The sequence below is a fragment of the Sciurus carolinensis genome, chromosome 11 (assembly GCF_902686445.1).
Source record: "Sciurus carolinensis chromosome 11, mSciCar1.2, whole genome shotgun sequence".
In the NCBI taxonomy this organism is placed as follows: Eukaryota; Metazoa; Chordata; class Mammalia; order Rodentia; family Sciuridae; genus Sciurus; species Sciurus carolinensis.
This window is the reverse complement of record NC_062223.1, coordinates 57382954-57400784: the sequence shown is the minus strand read 5'-3', so window position 1 is coordinate 57400784 and position 17831 is coordinate 57382954. Positions and strand designations below refer to the sequence as shown.

The window sequence follows — 17831 nt, the reverse complement described above, 5'->3', positions numbered from 1 at the left end:
CTCACGTCTCTATCCGTCCCAGTGTTGTTCACAGTTTTTATATTCAGGGTGTGTTATTTTCAACCAAGGTTGAGAATAACCACAGGTGTCAAAGAGTCAGTGGAAAGAGACAGGAGTACAGTCATGGCTGATTGCGTGGAGAAGTGTGGAGCAGGGTCCGGTGCCACCCAGGGAGGCCCTGCTGGTTCTCCCATCATACCCCACAGTGGTGGCACCCTGTGTGGCTTCCATGCTGCTGTCACTGAGCCTCAACAATGGGGTGTCTCCGTGCAGGGGATGCACTGGTGTTCCCGGCTAGGGTGCAGCCTGGGAGCCCCAGCGGTAAGAAAACCATGATCCCTGTCCCCGTGGAGCCCACAGATGGAGCACAGTGACACTTGGCACATTGTTTTTGTTTCTCCAACTCTGATTCTCCCATTATTTTTGTTTCTTTGGTTGGCCAACTGATACCGGTGGAATGGTGTCCCCCAAAAGGATATGTTGATTTCCTAACCTGTGTACTTCAGACACAGGGTCACTGCAGATGTAATTAGCTATGATGAGGTTGCATGGGAGTAGGGTGGCCTTATGAGGAAGAGAGACACAGGGAGGACAGCACACGTGACAAGCAGAGAAGGGGCCATGCAGCTGCAGGTCAAGGAGGACCGAGGACTGCTGGCTGTCACTGAAGCTAGGAAGAGGCGAGGGAAGGGTTTCCCCTGTCTCAGAGGGAGCATGACCCTGCCCTTGAGTTGGTATTGAACTTCTAGACTCCAGAATATATGGCAAGATGATCATATCTGTTGCTTGGAGCCACTCCATCTGTGGTACTGGGCACACCTACCCGACCCTGCCCCACCATTTCAGCCTGGCTGGCATGTTTTCTTTAAAACACACTGAGATTGGCACCAAGCTGCTGGCACAGGCCAGGGGCTCTTCCGCCTCCTCCAGATGCTTTGCCTGACCTGCTCCAGTGTGTCTTGAGCTTGTCCTCTGAGTGTCTGTAGCAGGGAGCTCTCAATTTCCCCATTGTCCAGTGCAGAGTGGCACTGGAGTCCTCAGTGACAGAACAGTTCCATTCACCTTGGGCTCGCTGACATCTTCTCAGCAGACCCTCAGCAGCTCTTTGCTTTTCCCTGGCTTCGTTTCTATAGACATCTGAGGTGAAGTATTTTTCAACTCCCGAGCCTAGTTCTCCCTTTGGGCCACCAGAACCCCTCAGCTGCAGCCCCATTCCACACAGCCTGGAAACTGCCAGAGTGAGCAGAGTCCACTTGCCCTGCAGCTCTGGGACAGTCACTCACCAGCTTTCTCATCATCGATACTAGAAGCTGGGTTTGACACTTAACCCCAGGATGTGCTCCCCCAAACAATTCTGTATTTACTACCTCAGAGGGAATCTCAGAGGACGGGATGCTGGGTAGTAGGCCACCTCCCAGGCCAGTCCTCCTGCTCCATGTTGCCTGGAAAGTTCCTGCCCACAGCAGCTGTCTCTCCTATGAGGAAGAAGCTTAGGATTCATAAGTCAGAGCACAGGACGTGGCCGCAGCCCAGGTTACGAGCTGGGCAGAGGAGGGACTGAGAGGAAGAGGTCTAGGGCCTCGGAGCTGAATTCTCCTCATCCACGCTCTACTTTAAAATGGTGTTAGATGCCTGGGAGCTTGGAAACTCAGATTCTCCTTCCCAACTAACCTTACACTTTGTAAAGTTAAGAAAAAAAACAGTCTTTAGGAGCATAGATTTTGGGGTTTGGATACCTGCTCTGAGCATGACTAGCCATGTGATTCTGGCCAGGTGCTGTTACTGTGAGCTTTGGTCTCTTCCTCTGTGGGGTGGTGGTAGTGATGCTCCTAACCTCAGATGACTAGTACAGAGAACAACTGATAGAATTTATGAAGCACTTAGCACCATGGAGTAAATGGAAGCAGGCATTATTCTGAGCAACTCATCATGCATCTCCAGGCCTCTGTTTCCTCATCTGTAAGATGGGAGTTGCAGGCTGATGCATTCCATGCCTGAGAAGGAACTGTTGCCTCTCCTTGCTCTTCCTCAACAGGCATTGGGTCTGTCTCTCTTTATCTTTTCCATCATTTTATTTTTAACTGCATTTTTTTCCTAATAATGAACATGATTCCATCTTTAAAATATTTTAGAAAATACAAACATAAAAAAAAAGAAATTTCAAATCCCTGCCATTTCAGAACACAGAGGACATTTAAGAACTTAACTTTCCAGTTTCTATGACTCATTTTTCACTTTACAGTTTCACGTGAACGTTTTGCCAGATGCGTATGTTCTTGGCATCATGTGAAGTAGAGGCTGGACAAGCCAGAGGCTGAAAGCCCTGAAAATAATTTCATAACATTTATATCCTTGGTTCCTCATGAAGTTTCCAGTTTCCCCCATGGTACAATCTGGGTGCTTGGACCAAGTGCTTGGGCCAGCAGGGCAGTGCTAGGGGACACGGGCACTCTGTGAAAGAACACCAAGTCAGAGATGTGGCACAAAAGATCACCTGAAGCCCTGGGAGGCAGGTTCAGGTACCAACCCACTTCTGGCTCCCTGTGGTCCAACAGAAAGGCCAGACTCCCAAGCCTCAAGGCCCTGTAGGGGTGCACCCTCTCACTCCACCTACCTGCCTCCTGCTCCTCCCTCCTCCACCCGCCCCCTGCCCATGCTCTCACAGCACCCACCTCTCCAGTCCACCGCCACCTCCACCCACTTGACTCCCCTGGGGTTATTAGTGCTCAGCCGAGAAAGCTCCTCTGAGCAGCCCCCACCCTGGTTAACCCAGTGGCTCTGTTCTGTGGTCACCCTGTCCCTCCAGCCTGCACAGCACTACACCTTAACTCATGGTCTGTCTTACCGTCAGGGCTGTGTCCATCAATGTCCTCAGCTATACACCATCCCCTGCCCTTTGATGGGCTTCTCCTTCACAGCTGTAATTAAATAACAACGTAGGTCATTCATGTATTTTAACAATCCTCCCTCCTGATAAGTGGTAAAGTGGATGAAAGCAGAAGTTACGGCTGACTTGTTTATCCCTGTATTTGTCGTGCAAAGCACAAGTACTGGCTTTGGTTAATGATAATGATGGCAATGGACTGGATGTTTGCATCACCCCAAATCCATCTGTCCAGATCCCGGTGCCCAACGTGATGGTGTTAGGAGGTGGGACCTTCGAGGAGGTGAGGAGGACATAAGAGTGGAGTCCTGGTGAATGGGACATGTGCTCTTAAAAAGGGCCCCACAGAGCTCTCTCACCTTTTCTCACCATGTGAGAATGCAGTGAGAAGAGGCATCTGCTAGCCAGAGGAGGGCCCTCACCAGAACCCCGCCACACCAGCTCCATGATCTGGGACTTGCAGCCTCCAGAACGGAGAATAATAAATGTCCTTTCCACTCCTGGCATTCACAAAGGCTTGCCCCCACAACCTCTGCCTTAGCAGGTGATCCGGCCCCCCACACCCAGGCAGCACCTACTCCTCCCCTCCCATTCAACTGGACTCAGCCCGGGTGTAACCGTTTGCTGACAAGGGGAGGATCAGACCCAGTGGAGAATGTCCCCTTCCAAACAGCTCCTTGGAGGAATGAGACAAGCCGCCTGGACACCAGAGGAGTTGCAATTCCACACACACCACCTGGGCCTCTCAGGGCGCTGGGCTTTCTCTGGGGATGCTAAGGCTGGAGTCTGTAATGTGCTTTTGATAATCCAGCAGCAGCACAAACCTGCTAATTAGGGTTGTGTTTATTTTGTGCTACATAAAGCAGATTTGATTAACCAAGCAGGATGGAAGCATTTTGAGGGAATCACTTGTTCTGTCTGGCTGAGACTTTCTTTCCTCTTCTTTTTGGGCTTCAGGGCCTTCAGGGTCCTTTCTTGGCTGGACCAAAGGAAGCAGGGGGTTTCCTGGCAGGATGCCCAGAATTCAGTTCTTCTCCACACTCCTCCAGCCCCTGGCCTCAGGGACCCCTGGAAGGCTAGGCTACTACTAATCCTCTTATGTGTGATGTGCCCATAAACAAACACGCACGGGCATTTACCAGACTATGGCCCAAGAGTTGACACCAGCTCATTTTCAGGCAAGTACAGCTACCTACAGAGGAATTTTAATATGTTGCTGACATCTAGAAAAGTATTAAAGGACATGCCAGAGCAGAAGGGAAGACGCCATGCCAGCTCAGTGGCAAAAGATACCCCATAGCCTGTGGGGCCCACCTGTTTATCTCTGTCCCACCATCAAGCCCCTCCCTGATCCCGTGCCTTACTCAGTTCCAACCACAGAGTGAACTGCCTGCTTTTTTGTGCAGACAGCTCCTTCCTGCCCCAGGGTCTTTGCAAATGCTGTGTCCCCTTCCCTTCCTCCTCCTTCCTCATTCTTTAGGGCCCCACTCTCTACCCTTCCTCTAGAAATTGAGCAAAGGCCTCTCACATGGCACTGAGCTCCTCAGTCACATCAAAGACAGCCAGGATTTCAGGGTGGAGGAAGAGGAAAAGGTGTTTCTCCAATCAAAAGCCCAGGGTTGGGGCTCCAGCTGCCTCTGGGTACCAGGTGCTCTTCTGGTTTATGTCCCAAGCTGATACTCAGAGGAGGCAGAGGTGTAGGCCCCTGGAGAGCAGAGGCCTCTGGTGCTGCCTCTGCCATTTCATTATTCATCTGCTAATTGTGGCAAATGGGGATTTTACAGCTCCCCTGGCCCTCTCCCTGAGCTGTGGCAGTGCCTTGATGAAGCGGATGGAAGACCAGCCATAGAGTCCCTTCAAAGCTCCATACGCCTGGCTGGCTGGCGCATTCAGTGCCTGCAAATGAGTCTGGGTCCTACAACCATATGGTGACAAGACAGGGAGGCATGATGGACTCCAAGCCATGTCCAGCCTCTCCCTGTGTCCTAGCAAAGTCCTCAGGTTGGTCCCTCATACTGAATGGCCAGTGAGCTCAGAAGAGTGACTGTGACCCTCTGAGAGGGGACTGTGAAGACTGAGGGTAGAGACAGAGTCTTTCTGGAGACTGTAGGCCTAGTGGCCTGTTCTGTCCCTGGCCACTGTGAGTGGAAGCAGCAGGAAGCTGAGCTCTGAAAAGGAGGAGCCTGAGTCCACCCACAGCAGGAGCTGGCTGACTGGTGACAGGCCATTTGGTCTCTGAGTCTCAGCTTCCCTGCCTGTGTCCTATGAGAATACTGCTCGCCTCACCAGGTGATGGGGAGGATGAAATGAGATAAATACACAAGAGCTTCCCATAAAGGACAGCTTCCCAGGGCCAGTTCTCAGGGAAGGGGGTCCTCACACCCCATGCTTGGCTTATCTTACATACTAATGGGCCTGTTTGAGGAGCCTTCTTTCCTACCTCCACTCTGCAATAACCAAGAACCATAGCAGTGAACACTTATTAAAGGCCAGGGACTTTAACCCATTATCTCCGCTCTTTGCTGCCACTGTGCGAGTAGGCCTTCTGCTAAGGAAGCCGGGACAGAAAGGATAAGGAACTTGCCCAAGTAAAGTTCAGTAAAGATGCAGACCCAGACCTGTCCCTCCCCTTCGCTTTGGACCAGGGGTCATCTGGATCCTTCTCTCCTCTTTGGCTACCATCATCTGGTCATTTTTATGAAGCACTGTGGCCAGCTCTTCTCTCTCCCACCCCCTGCTTTGAGAGGTAGACTCTGGCGGACCAGCTTAGTCGCTGCATGGCTTAGACAGCCATTTGCCCTCTTTGGGCCACATGTCCCTGTAGGATAAGGCCTACTTCTCAGAGGGGTCACTAGAGGGTGAGGACCTCAAGGATGTGCCGGGGCCTGGATATATGCCAGATCCCTCTCCCCTGCTCAGGGATGCTGTGCAGCTTGGATGCTACCGCACAGCACCCCCTTCTGTAGAGCAGCAAGAGGTGTGGCGCAGGGTACAAAAGAAGCCACAGTAGAACCCTCACAAAGACCTCCCCCTCCCTCCACTGTCTCCACACCCATCACTGGCAAAGGGGACCCACCACCTCATCCTTTTAAATAAAGAGAGAAGTAGTCCAGAGAGCACCTGTTTCTATGGTTACAGGAGTATGGCCTCCAGAGGATTGTGATTTGGTGATAAATGGTTTAGAGGATGCCACCTCACACAGAGGAGGCTCTCAGAGCGAGCAAAAAGGGGCCAGCAGTAGCGGCTCCAACGTCTTGCCTTCCTCACCAGCTGGGTTATGCAGAGTTGCCCTGGCCCTGGAGGAGCCCATGAGCCCTTCTCAGCCTCCTGTGGCATGTGCCTAGCCATTTGACAGTCCCTCTCACCCCTCATGGCCAGCATTTGCAGGCATTGAAATTACCTTCCATCACAGGGGGGTAGTTTCCTAGGCAGAGGGAGATCATGAAATTTCTGAATAAGGGAGTTGCTGTGTAATTTTGTAGAAGAGAAAACACTCTGTCCAAGTTTTTATTGCAACTCTGCTGAAACACTTGTACCACAATTCCCCATCGTTGACAAGATCAAGGTCATGTGCCCGCCTGGCACTCAGCATCCTCCAAGTACATTGACTGGTCCAACCTAACTCTGAGGTTTTGCTTATTGTTGGTACTATGATAACTGTCGATAGAAACAATGATGTCATCCATGCTTGAGGACTCAACGGTGTGAGGCTCTCTCCTAAGTGCTCGACTCTGACTCTCTCTCTCTCAATTTTAATGTCATCCATAGAAAGCCCAGGTTAGGTGTCATTTTCCAGTGAGAAAAGTTATGTCAAGGGAGAGTTGAGTCACTTGTCCCCAGGCTATTAGACTCCAAAGATGACACCTGTGTTGCTCTGAGGACCATCACCCCACACCTAGGTCCCAGGAGCTCCTGTGTGCCTTCCACACACCCTTCCACACACTTGCTTACATTGTCCCCTCTGCCAGGAAGTCCTGGGGAAGCAGATTGGTATAATAAATAGGGCTTGGCTCTAAGGTCAGGCATAATAGCTCTGCATTCTAGCTAAGCCCCTTCCCCTCCTCCAAACTCTGTCAACTCCCTGGCCTCAGTTTCTTCACCTGGAAAATGGGACTAGGCCATGTTCTCATTGATCTGAGGAGTCAACACATGCAAAGTCCCTGGCTGGTGACCCTGCTTTACCTATCCAAGCTGCTTGAGGTCAGAGGCCCATGCTGGCTTCCTCCAAAGTGGTTGGTTGCCATTTCTTCTGAACCACTCTGGGCCACCTCCTGCAGTTCCTTGTGAGCAGGGGCCCCACGTGGACCTAAGGCTATCCCTTGCACATTGCAAGAGCTTGATCAGGGCTTGAGGAACAATTGGTCTTCAGGACTCTAACCCAACTGCACCCCACCTCTCTCTCCAGTATCCCCACTCTGTGTACCCTGCGTCCTTCCCCTTCACTCCCCTGACACCTGAGCCCTACCATACCCGACTCCCTGGGCTCCCCCAGAAGCTGATGTCCTCTCTCACCTCCAGGTGTCCTCTGTCCCTAACACCCTGCTCCATTTCCTTCCCTGTGAACTTTTCTGGCTCTTTAACTAAATGTTAAAGGCTCAGGCCTTCCCCATCCTCTGGGAAGACTTCTGGACACCGAGGACTGGTAGATGCCTTTCGTCCTCGTTCTGTAGCCTGGAGCCCGACCTCTCTCCTGGTGCTTGTCACACTGTGTGTGTCGTATTTATCCACCTGTCCATCTCGTCTGGTAGGCTACGATCCCCTGAGGGCAGGGACCATGTTGTTGCCATCTCTGGAGCCCTGACATTCGACACAGCATCCACCACAAAGTGAGTATCTGTCTGTCTATCTAGATAGACAACTGGAGGAACGAGCACCTGGCTGAGAAATTCTCAGCCTTTGCTACCCCGGCATCTACCATTGTGCTGTGCACTGTCTATGCCCGTGTGGTGATGGCCACCTTTACCTTTGCCTCCTGGAGACCATGCCAGGTTGGAAGGGGACAGGAAATAGTAGTGCAGAGTCGCAGCTAAATCTGCATGTGCATTCGTGCCTCTGATGCAAATCTTGTTCATTAGCACAGCAATTAACAGCAGTGCCTAATGACAGATGGTCCGGCTCCAGGCCTGAACCCCTGGCTCCACAGTGGGCTTGGAGTGGGGCAGACACGTCTGGCACAGTTGATGTTTTCATTGATCTAGCAAGTCCAGCTCCCTGGACTGCTGGCTGCAGAGACCCAGAGCTGATGTCAGCGCTATGGCCCTAGTGGGGGCTGGGCCTAAAAGGGCCAGGTCACGAAACAGGCTCTTAGAAAGGTTGGGGAAGGTATCCCATCTCCACTCTAATCTGGGGCCACCTTTGTTTTTTTAAGATCTGAATTTCATAGTGGGAAGCCCCCAGAACTCCACCTCCAACTTTCTTAAGTTTTCCTCAAGAAGTGGTCTCTGTCCTACTAATTCTATGGAAGCTTCTAGCCTTTCTACTATAATTATTTAAAATTATGGGATCTTGGGCTTTTTGCCTCAGCTAATAGACCTTTAGTATTTAGTGTTTGCAGTTATGTAAGGTTCAAGTTGTATAGACACAATTTTATTGAAGTGAGTTTGGAAATGTTTGTTTTCTTCTTCCTATTAATTCCTGGTTCGAATTGAACTGATTATTATCTTGCGAACGATGTTCATTTCTCCATAAAAGAAATATCAAATTGGCATTCGAATTTTTATCCAGGTCATAATTCAAACCAAAATGCAGTAACCTAAGCCAATGTGGATTCATAGAACTAGAGTCGACCAGAGATAAACTCTGCCATGGTCAGATGGGGAAACCAGGACCCACAGAGGTACATAAATTTGCCCAAGGACCCGGAGCTGAAACCATGTGCTGGTCTCCAGTCTCTCTCCTACACCATGTTTCAGATTATCAGAAATGTCCGGGCTTTGCCACGCGCCCACCCCAAGCCATTCTAGCATAAACTCTTCCAGCCTTGTTAGATATGCTTCTTTCACGGCCTGTCAACAAACTCAGCACGAGTGAAACAGAAGAGAGGGTGCCGGCTGAGAAAACAAAAGCCTGTGGTCTGTTGTTAGTGATGCGGAAACCACACATCTTGTTAAGAGAGGTGCTGACAAGTCCCTGTGCACAGAGAAAACGTTGGTGGACGGTGAGAGGTCCCGGTGGTAGGAGGCAGCCCCGGTGGGGACCCACACACCTTTGCCCTGCAGGAAGGGCTCAGGGACAGGGGGCTGCGGGTAGAGCTGGAGGGAGAATCTCAACCCCAGGAAGCAGTGGCAGCAGAGGTCTGTCCCTGTCTCTTGGGCCAGCTGTCCTCATCCTGCCTTTTCTTATCGAGCAGATGGGTGGAGCTGCCTCCTCACCTTTCTGCCTCACCCACACATAATTCTGGATCTTTAACTGATGACCTGCTGAGATTGCTGTTGGGAGGAACCCCATCCAGAAAAACCAGCCGTAGTCTTGTGGGCAACTGGATATCAGAGGATGTGGGGGGTGCATGGAACAAATGTCTTGGACCTTAACATCACAGGTCTTGGTGACCCACAGGTTGGCCCCACCTCTCCATGCCCCACCTCACTGTCAGGGGATGCAAAGGTGGAGGTGGCCATTATGACCTGGAAGGAAGAAGAGGATTCATTCTCTCAGTGTCACCCTGAGAGTGTCAGCAGGTGGCCCTATTCCCACATTGTCAATAGGGAACACCTGTCCTTTCTTTGTTTTTCAATTACTCCAGGGCCAGCTGAAGGAGAGTTCAGGTATACATTCCTCCCTTAAGAGACAAAAACATGATCTCAGCCATAGATCCCTGTTATTCCTCTTTTAAGACAGTTTTTATTTAAATATAAGGATAACAAGGGAATTTCAGTGGGAAAATCAGAGCTGATTTCTACTTCTAGAACTACTACTCCAGACTGTGGAGCCTTATTCAAAATGGTTTGGGACCAGAAATGTTTGGGATTTCAGATTTTTCAGATTTGGGAATATTTGCCTATATATATTGAGATATTTTAGGGATGGAACCCAGGTCTAAAAATGAAATTCTCTTAGGTTTCATACACACATTATACACAACCTGGAGGTAATGTTAGACAATACTTTAAATAATTTTGTGCATGAAACAAAGTTTCATGGTGTAGAATTTTCTGCTTGTATTGTTATGTCAGTGCTCTGAAAGTTTCAGATTTTGGAGCATTTCAGATTTTAGATTTTGGGTCTCAGGAGGCTCAACCTATATTACCATTACTTCTGTTCCACAGGGATACTATCACCATGACTGTTAATAGTGAATGTTATTTATTATTAGGTGCCAAGTAATGTACTCTGAGCTTCAAATGTGATAATCCCTTCTAATCCTGACATTATCCTTCAGGGCTTGGTTGTATCCATCTTACCAGTGAGGGGACATCCTTTTCCCAAGGCCCCATGGCCAGGCTGGGAGGAGCCAGGATATGGCTGCAGGTGCTCTGCCTTCAGAGCCTGTGTCCATAATCATTATGCACCGAGGGCCAGAGATGGGATCCAGAGTCTCCAGCTGGAAATAAGCACTTGCCTGGGTTGCTGGGCACTTGAGCCTGACTTTATCAACTGGTTTGAAGGACCAGGGGAGAAGGAGAGTGTCAGTCAGGGACTCAGCACAAAACAGGAATCACTCCTGCCAAGGTATGGCTTAGGAACGGGCAGGCAGTCGGGAAGGCTGGGAGCAGCCAGGACTCACCCAAAGCTGAGCCCCAGAGCCCTCTGCTGAGGACCCCGCAGCTGTCCCTAACGAAAGGTTGCCGCCATGGCCTGTACTAATGCTTCCCACTGGCAGTCTTGGCCACAGTCACTGGCATGACTGCCCCCCTGCTCCTGGACACCAGGCAAGCTTTCTGCTGCCTCTGCCACCCTCAGGAACGGCTCCTCCTGGCTCCCAGTACACTGTGGACTTTGGCCAAGTGCAGTTCCATCTTTCTCTCAATGCAGTTTTTCTCCTGCCCCCAAATGAAAACTCAGAAAGGACACCCTGTTGGGTAATGTTTTATATCCCTGAAATTGCCAAAAAGATTCAATTCTGTAACTGCAATTCTGTAACTTCTGTATTCATTCCAGTTCTGCATTTGATTTAGAGATAAAAGTCTTCTCCCCTCTCTTTCCAAGGCCAGCTTCAGGGTCAGCCTTGTCAGGGGTGGGGGTATGTATGATGGGTCTCTTCTGTCTTTCTCTGTTCCTCCTTCGCCCTTGGTTTACTCTGAACTCCAGGCCCGGGACTTGCAGAAGAAATGGATGGGAGAACAGGAGTCTCAGGCCTGGTGTGTGCACTCACAGTGTGGGCCAGACGTGAAAGCAATCGGCACCAGAGTTCCCTCGCACTTCCTCAGAGTCCCCAACGTTGCTGAGGCTGCCTCCTGCAGTTCCTCCCTCTGGACATTGACCTCAGCCCTCAGGTCACCATTAGTTGGAGGCGCTTCGGCTGCCTGAAGTTCAGGTCTAGCTTGCTTCTGAGGACCCACCGCTTTTCTGGACCAGCTCTTTCTCTTGCAGGGAGCCTACATCTGAAAAAAAAAAAAAAAAAAAAAAACTGATTTTGAACCCACAAACCCTGGGAATAAGATAGCAGAACTCTTCTTTGTTTCAATGTGCTCCCTTGGGCCAACATTCCCGTGGCAGTTTCAGATGCCTGGAGATCTTGTCCCTTGACTGCTGCTGGGAGGGAGGACACCTCTCAATCAATCTCACTTTCTCTGCCAATAGCCACACTCCCTTGCTAGAACTTTCTCAGGCCTGTGTCAGGCACCAGCATAGAAACCTCCACTCTCCAGAAGACATCCTTTCCTCCCTGCCTGCAGCGTCTCTTGCGTTTACCCAGACACCAACTGTGAACCTCTGCATCTTGGGTTCCCACCGTACTTAGCAAAGCCTGGGCCGTCTTTTTGTGTGTCTTCAGGTCTTGGCTGAAATGCATTCCAACCAGGTTCCTGGCTCACAGCCCTGGTGGTCCCTCTGATTGGTGGAGCCTGTGGAGCCATCTCCCACCTGAACACCTGTGGCAGGGAATTCTGCAGACTCCTTGTGTCTCCCCTGTGGGGCTGGGATGCTGGGCAGCCAAAGTGCAAGATTGCTCCCTCCCGCCCGCCCCCTGTTCCTTCTGTTTCTCTCTCTCTAGTGCTCTCTCTCTCTCTCTCTCTCTCTCTCTCTCTCTCTCTCTCTCATACACACACACACAGCCTGCAGTTGTTTCTCCTAACGTGGGCCTAGGAGGGGGAAGTTCCCCAGGAGCTCTGTGAAGTGGAGTCACCTTCACTGCTCTGGGGTATGGGCAGCGACAGGCATAAGGAGTAGCAATTTTTGCATCAAGGAAACACAACACATAGGCAAAGTCTCTCCTCCCACTCCAGCAGGGTCTTTCTCATCTGGGAGGGGGCTGGGAAGGGTGCAGGGGGAAGGAGAAACAAGAGTAGCAGAAAAGGAGTTGGTCTTGAGGAAGACCTTTTGCATCACCCACTGTCAGTCAGCCCAAGCAGACTCAGGCAGCTTGTCTCTCAGGACCCCGTCCTCCCCTTCCCCCTCCCCTGCAATTGTAATGGTAAGGAGTATTTGGCAGTTTGGGGACACTGTAATGGGAGCAATGTCTTTCCTTTCTTTCTTTCCCATCCTTTTTGGAAACAGCAGGTGACTCTATTTCTTAGGTGGGAACCCATCATCCCGCTCCCAGATCAAGGAGAGGTGTAGGCAGGTGAGCAGAGCAGTTGGGAGACATTTGCCAAGCCCCTTCCCCAAACCCAGAATGGCACTGTTTCCTTCACCCTGTAGGTTGCTACCTAGAAAAGCCTTAAAACAATGGTTCCCAGGTCTTTGGATGTCACTGACCAATAAAAAATTTTTAAGAAAGGGAAGAAACTTATTTTGTTAAGACAGGACATTGAAGAAAAAAGAGACCTACAAAATGAACATCTCCATCTCCGACTTCACACCACTATTTCAGAAAAGAAAGAACTTTTTTTGTTTTTTTATGTTACAGGGGCTTGAACCTGGGACACTTAACCACTAAGCCACATCCCCGGTCCTGTTTATTTTTATTTTTTAAATTTCAAGGCAGGGTCCTGCTAAATTGCTGAGGCTGGCCTTGAGCTTGCGATCCTCCTGCCTCAGCCTCCTGAGCTGCTGGGATTACAGGTGTGTACTACCACTGTACCCAACTAAGAAAGGACAGTTTAACACAGGCATACACATCCCATATAGGAAGGAACCTAATCTCAGAATAAACGATAGTCCTATAAACCAGATGCATTTAGATTTTTGTGTAAAAACTCCCAGCAGTGTTTTGTTTTTCATATTCTGTTGGCAGTCTGTGAAAATCTGGCCATCACCTGTTCCTTGCACTAGAGCCTGGAAACTGGAGTCGAAGCTACTGAATAGGTCACAAGTTAAGATGCTTGCTCAAATATGCAAACAGCCACCTCACTTTACCTTTACTGATTTCAACATTTAACGCACATACCTCGATTGCTTCATTCTTGCTGGGCACGAGGCTTGGGGTCGGGGCCATAGCCTGCTCCCTGATCTCAAGCAAGTATATACTGGAGTGGGGGATGTGAAAATGTCACTATCCTAAGTGGGGGAGTGGGGGATGTGAAAATGTCACTATCCTAAGGTGGCATCCGAGAGCCCTGCCCATCTCCAGTCATCATGTAACATGTCACATTTCTTTTCTTTGGAGCCCTGACATCAGTGAAAATAACTTGGTCCAGGTCTTCACATCCTTGCTTGGGCTTGTCTCCTTGGACTAGAAGGTAAGTTTGAGGTGGGCAGGAACATCTTCTGCCTCAGTCACGCTGCAACTCTAGCAGCAAAGAGCAGGGGCTCCCAGAGTGGTTGATGTGGCGTGGGCTCCTGGAGCCGGGAGGGGGAGCAGGACCGGATGCATCTGGCCTCTCACATAGTAACCTCGGCAAATCTCTCAGTGATCCCCTGGGGAGATGGAAACCTGCTCTGCACAGGTATTCTGACTTCTGTATTAATGGAGTTCCAATCAGAAAGATGGAACGGAACGCAGTGTTTCTTTACAGAGAAAGAGAAAAAAAGTCTGCTTTCTACCATTGCCCTCCTTTTGTAGCATCATGGAGATTGCTAGAAGGTCATGGGGGATGTTTAGAAAAGAAAAATCAGCTGCTCTCCCTCTCCCCTCCCCCCAGTGGAAGCCATTGGCCCAGCAAAGCATGCTGATGGCAGCAGGAGGGCCACAAGTCCCCTGCCCAGGTCACCATTGTTTGTCAGGCTGGAAGTAGCAGAGGAGATCCTCCTTCTGCAGAACCAGAACCCGGCATTAGTATTCCGGTCAGCCCAGCAGGGAGGCAGGTGTGGGTGCAGTGTAATGGTTTCTCAGGAGGTGACTGTAGTTACAGGAGAGCAGTTGCCAGCTCCTTTCACTGTGTGTAGCCACAGGAAGGCAGGCTGAGGCAAAGCTCAAAGCAGCGCCCCAGGCATCGGGAGCTGGGGACTGAGTTGGTGATAATGCAAGTTAACATTTGCTTAGAATCCACTGTGTGATATGTGCTTTACATGCATATTGCTTGTGCTAGAAGTGCTCCCAACAGTCACATGTAATAGTGCATTGTTTCCTCTTTGCACATGAGAACATGGAAGCTCAGAGGGGTTAAGTGGTGTGCCCAAGTTCACACTGCTCAGATATGGCATAGCAAGGACTTGAATCCAAGCCCATCCACCCCCGTGCACTGGTATCTCTGTTTCACCTCCCACTAAAGTGTACTCTGGTTTTGTAACAAGCTCCAGAGTCCCATGGCTAAATTTAGAAGGTGGGGTAACAACAGTAATAATAGTAGCAAATGACAACAACCAAGTACCTGCTGTGTGTCAGGCACAGTGCAGGCACTTCACGCCCATCAGCTCATTTACTCCTTGCTACAGCCCTGGAAGAGGACTGTTATTATTATCCCCATTGCACAGATGAGAAACAGACTCTTCCAACTCACACAACCATGAAGTAGTAGATGAAGAATTTGAACTCAGGTTTGTTTGATTGCCCTTGAAAGCATCATCCTGGGAGGAATAATACATTCAGGAAATATTTGCTGAGCACCTATTATATGCCTAACATAGTGACTTTTCTAGAAGGAAGGAATTAAGCACTAAACAGAAGAAACAAAATCCTTGCCATGGTGGAAGAACTGAATGACAAATATGGAAATAAATATATATGATTTCAGCAAATTTTAAGTTATTTTTAAAATAGCTTCACAAGGCAGCGAATGAGTGGCAGGGATCTGGGACCATCAGGAAAGACGGTTTTAACCACAGGCTCTCCCTGGCTGCTGCCTGAGCCAGGACTGTAAGTGCACAGAGAATTAGGGAGCCAGGGAGGATGTGGTCCAAGTGAGGTAGGTAAGAGGTGAAATGCTTGGGTCAGAACAATGGGAGCAGGTTGGTGGGAGGTAGTTGGATTCAAAAAGAGGGAGCCAGAGAGACTTGTTGACAGATTGGATACAGATGGTGAAAGAAAGAAAGGGGTCAAAGGTGACTCTAAGATTTTGAACTGAACAACTGGAGCAATGGAATTGTCAGTTGCAGAGGTAGGGAAGACTGGCGGATTGGGAATCCAACTGGGAGATCCAGGAATCCAAACTCATTCGCATTTGAGATGTCCATTACTCATCCCAGGGGAGTTGTTGAAGAATGTGTTGAGACTTATGAGTCTAGAATTCAAGGGGATGTTCTAGGGCTAAATGTGTCTAGTATTTCATTAAATCTAAGGTGTTGCTGATTGTAAGACCACCATTATTTTATTTACTATCAGTTAATCTAGGATCCATCCCACTTCAGAGATATTAAGATGTGGGAGGAAAAAAAATGTGTCTTAGAATCAATGGGAGTCTAAGGTTTGGGAGTTTCCAGTGTGGACGGTATTAAGGATGCAGGAGTTGATGAAATTACAAAGACAGTGATAAAGGACATAGAGAGAGCTAGCTGAGAGACAGGGACGGAGTTCTAAGTCTGCACACATTCAGGCCTGGACACTCCTGGCCCAGTCCAGCCCACTGCAGCTCAAGCTCTTATCTAGAAGCAGGGCTGTTCCAGTACTCAGAGGGGCTGCAGTCAGGAGGTGGGGCTCATGGGCAGCTGGCCGGCACCGTAACACTGGGTGCTTGGTGACATCTGGAGAGGTCAAACTTTTGGGCTTGCCTGGGTTCATGCCTGGCCTGAGTTTCTCCTCAGCGATGTGTACATATGATGTCTGCTCTATCTGTCAGGAAACCCAGTGTTGTAGTCAGTTTTTTTGCTGCTGTGACTAAAAGATCTGACCATAACCTGACATAAAGGAAGAAAAGTTTATTTGAGGGCTCCTAGTTTCAGAAGTCTTAGCCCATAGAAGGCCAGCTCCATTCCTAGGGGCTTGAGGTGAGGCTGAACATCATGGCGGAGTGTGTGGCAGAGGGAGCAGGTCACATGAGATGAGGAAGCAGACAGAGACTCCACTTGCCAGATGCGAATATACATCCCAAAGCCCACCTCCTCCAGGCACACCCACCACCTCCGTTATCACTGTTAACCCCTATCAGGGGATTAATTCACTGATCGGGTTAAGACTCTCACAACCCAATCATTTCTCCTCTGAGCCTTCTTGCATTGTCTCATACATGAGCTTTTGGGGAACACCTCACATCCAGACCATAATACCCAGAATATGGCCGTCTACTCATTTCGCCAGACCTCAGCGTCTGCATCTGTTTAATGAAGAGGTTGGACAGGTAGGACTATGATCCCTCTCCTGGTTCAGCCATGCCCATGACAGAAACACCAGCCGCAGTGTGTGACCCACAGAGTCGACTACTGGGTGATTCTAGAGTCATTACTTGCAAACACCCATAGTAGGTAGGACCATTTGTATTCCCATTTCACAGACAAGGCACCCAGGCCCAGAAGAGGGCAGACCACTCAAGGTAAGGGGCCTGGCTACCTTCTACCAGGCCCCTGGCCTCCCTGCTGAGATGGCTGTTTAACTTTTGAGTTGAATTTAGAAGCATCATGGCCAGGGCCCAAGAGCACCCCCTTCTCATAATATGGGACAACTTCAGGGGTTGCCCCACATAAACAGGAAGTATAATTTGTCTTGGGGAACTCTTATACTTTTATGGGAATGGGGTGTGACCAGAAAGGTCATCAGAGGTGGAGAAAACTGACATTGACACATAGAGGTGACTCATATTTGATCCCGTGGACTCCAGTTCAGTGCTTTCCTTGACCATGTCATTTGCAAGGCAAGAGCCAGTGTCCATACCCTGCCATGCTGACGGGGTTCCCTTGGTCAGGGAAGGATTGGCACAGGCCGCCTGGCCTTTTCTGTTTTTGTGAGAAGGTTTCCTGAGAAGCTGGTAGAAGGGAAAAGTGGGTTTCAGAAAGTTTGAGTGATGGGGAAAAGCTACCTTTTGGCCAAGGCCTGTTATGGAGCTGCAGAGTCAGTTACCTTTAGCCTTTCAATGAGGAATTATATCATAGACCAGAATTTCTTAACTTCAGCATGACTGGCATTTGGGACCAGATAAATCTCTGTGGTGGGTGACTGTCCTCTATGGGGGATGGTTAGCAGCATCCTGGCCTCAGCCCATGGAAGATGGAACCAGCTCTGAATTTCAGACAGCCCTCATGTGAGCAAGGGTATCTGGTCCCTTGTATCAGATGATATCATTTAATTAATATGGTCATATCTGAGCATTCACTGAAGTTTTACTTTGGGAGCAACCTCCTCTCCACTATTAAGACAACCAAAAATATCTGTAGTCATTGCTAGATGCTCCCTGAGGGCCCTAATTGCCCCCCACCCCAGTTCCCCAGGGATGAGCATTAGTGTAAACAGTTCCCTCACCTCCTCAGATCATCAGCTGGCCACCCCCAGGCATGTCCTGGATGTCAGAGTTTGTTCCTGAGAATTCTCCACCATGTGGCA

At 49.7% G+C, this 17831-nt stretch overlaps 1 long non-coding RNA gene across 2 annotated transcripts; it reads right to left on the bottom strand.

Annotated features, from left to right (window-relative positions):
• Positions 1-567: 567 nt before the first annotated feature.
• Positions 568-8066, bottom strand: LOC124959804 (uncharacterized). 2 transcript variants are annotated; one of them, XR_007103989.1, is made up of 3 exons: positions 7848-8066; positions 2846-2918; positions 568-2451 (listed from the first exon to the last, which is right to left on the bottom strand). It is a non-coding gene; the product is annotated as an uncharacterized LOC124959804 (long non-coding RNA). The 2 variants fall into 2 exon arrangements; XR_007103990.1 differs by having other exon boundaries at positions 568-2323.
• Between the last annotated feature and the right edge of the window lie 9765 nt (positions 8067-17831).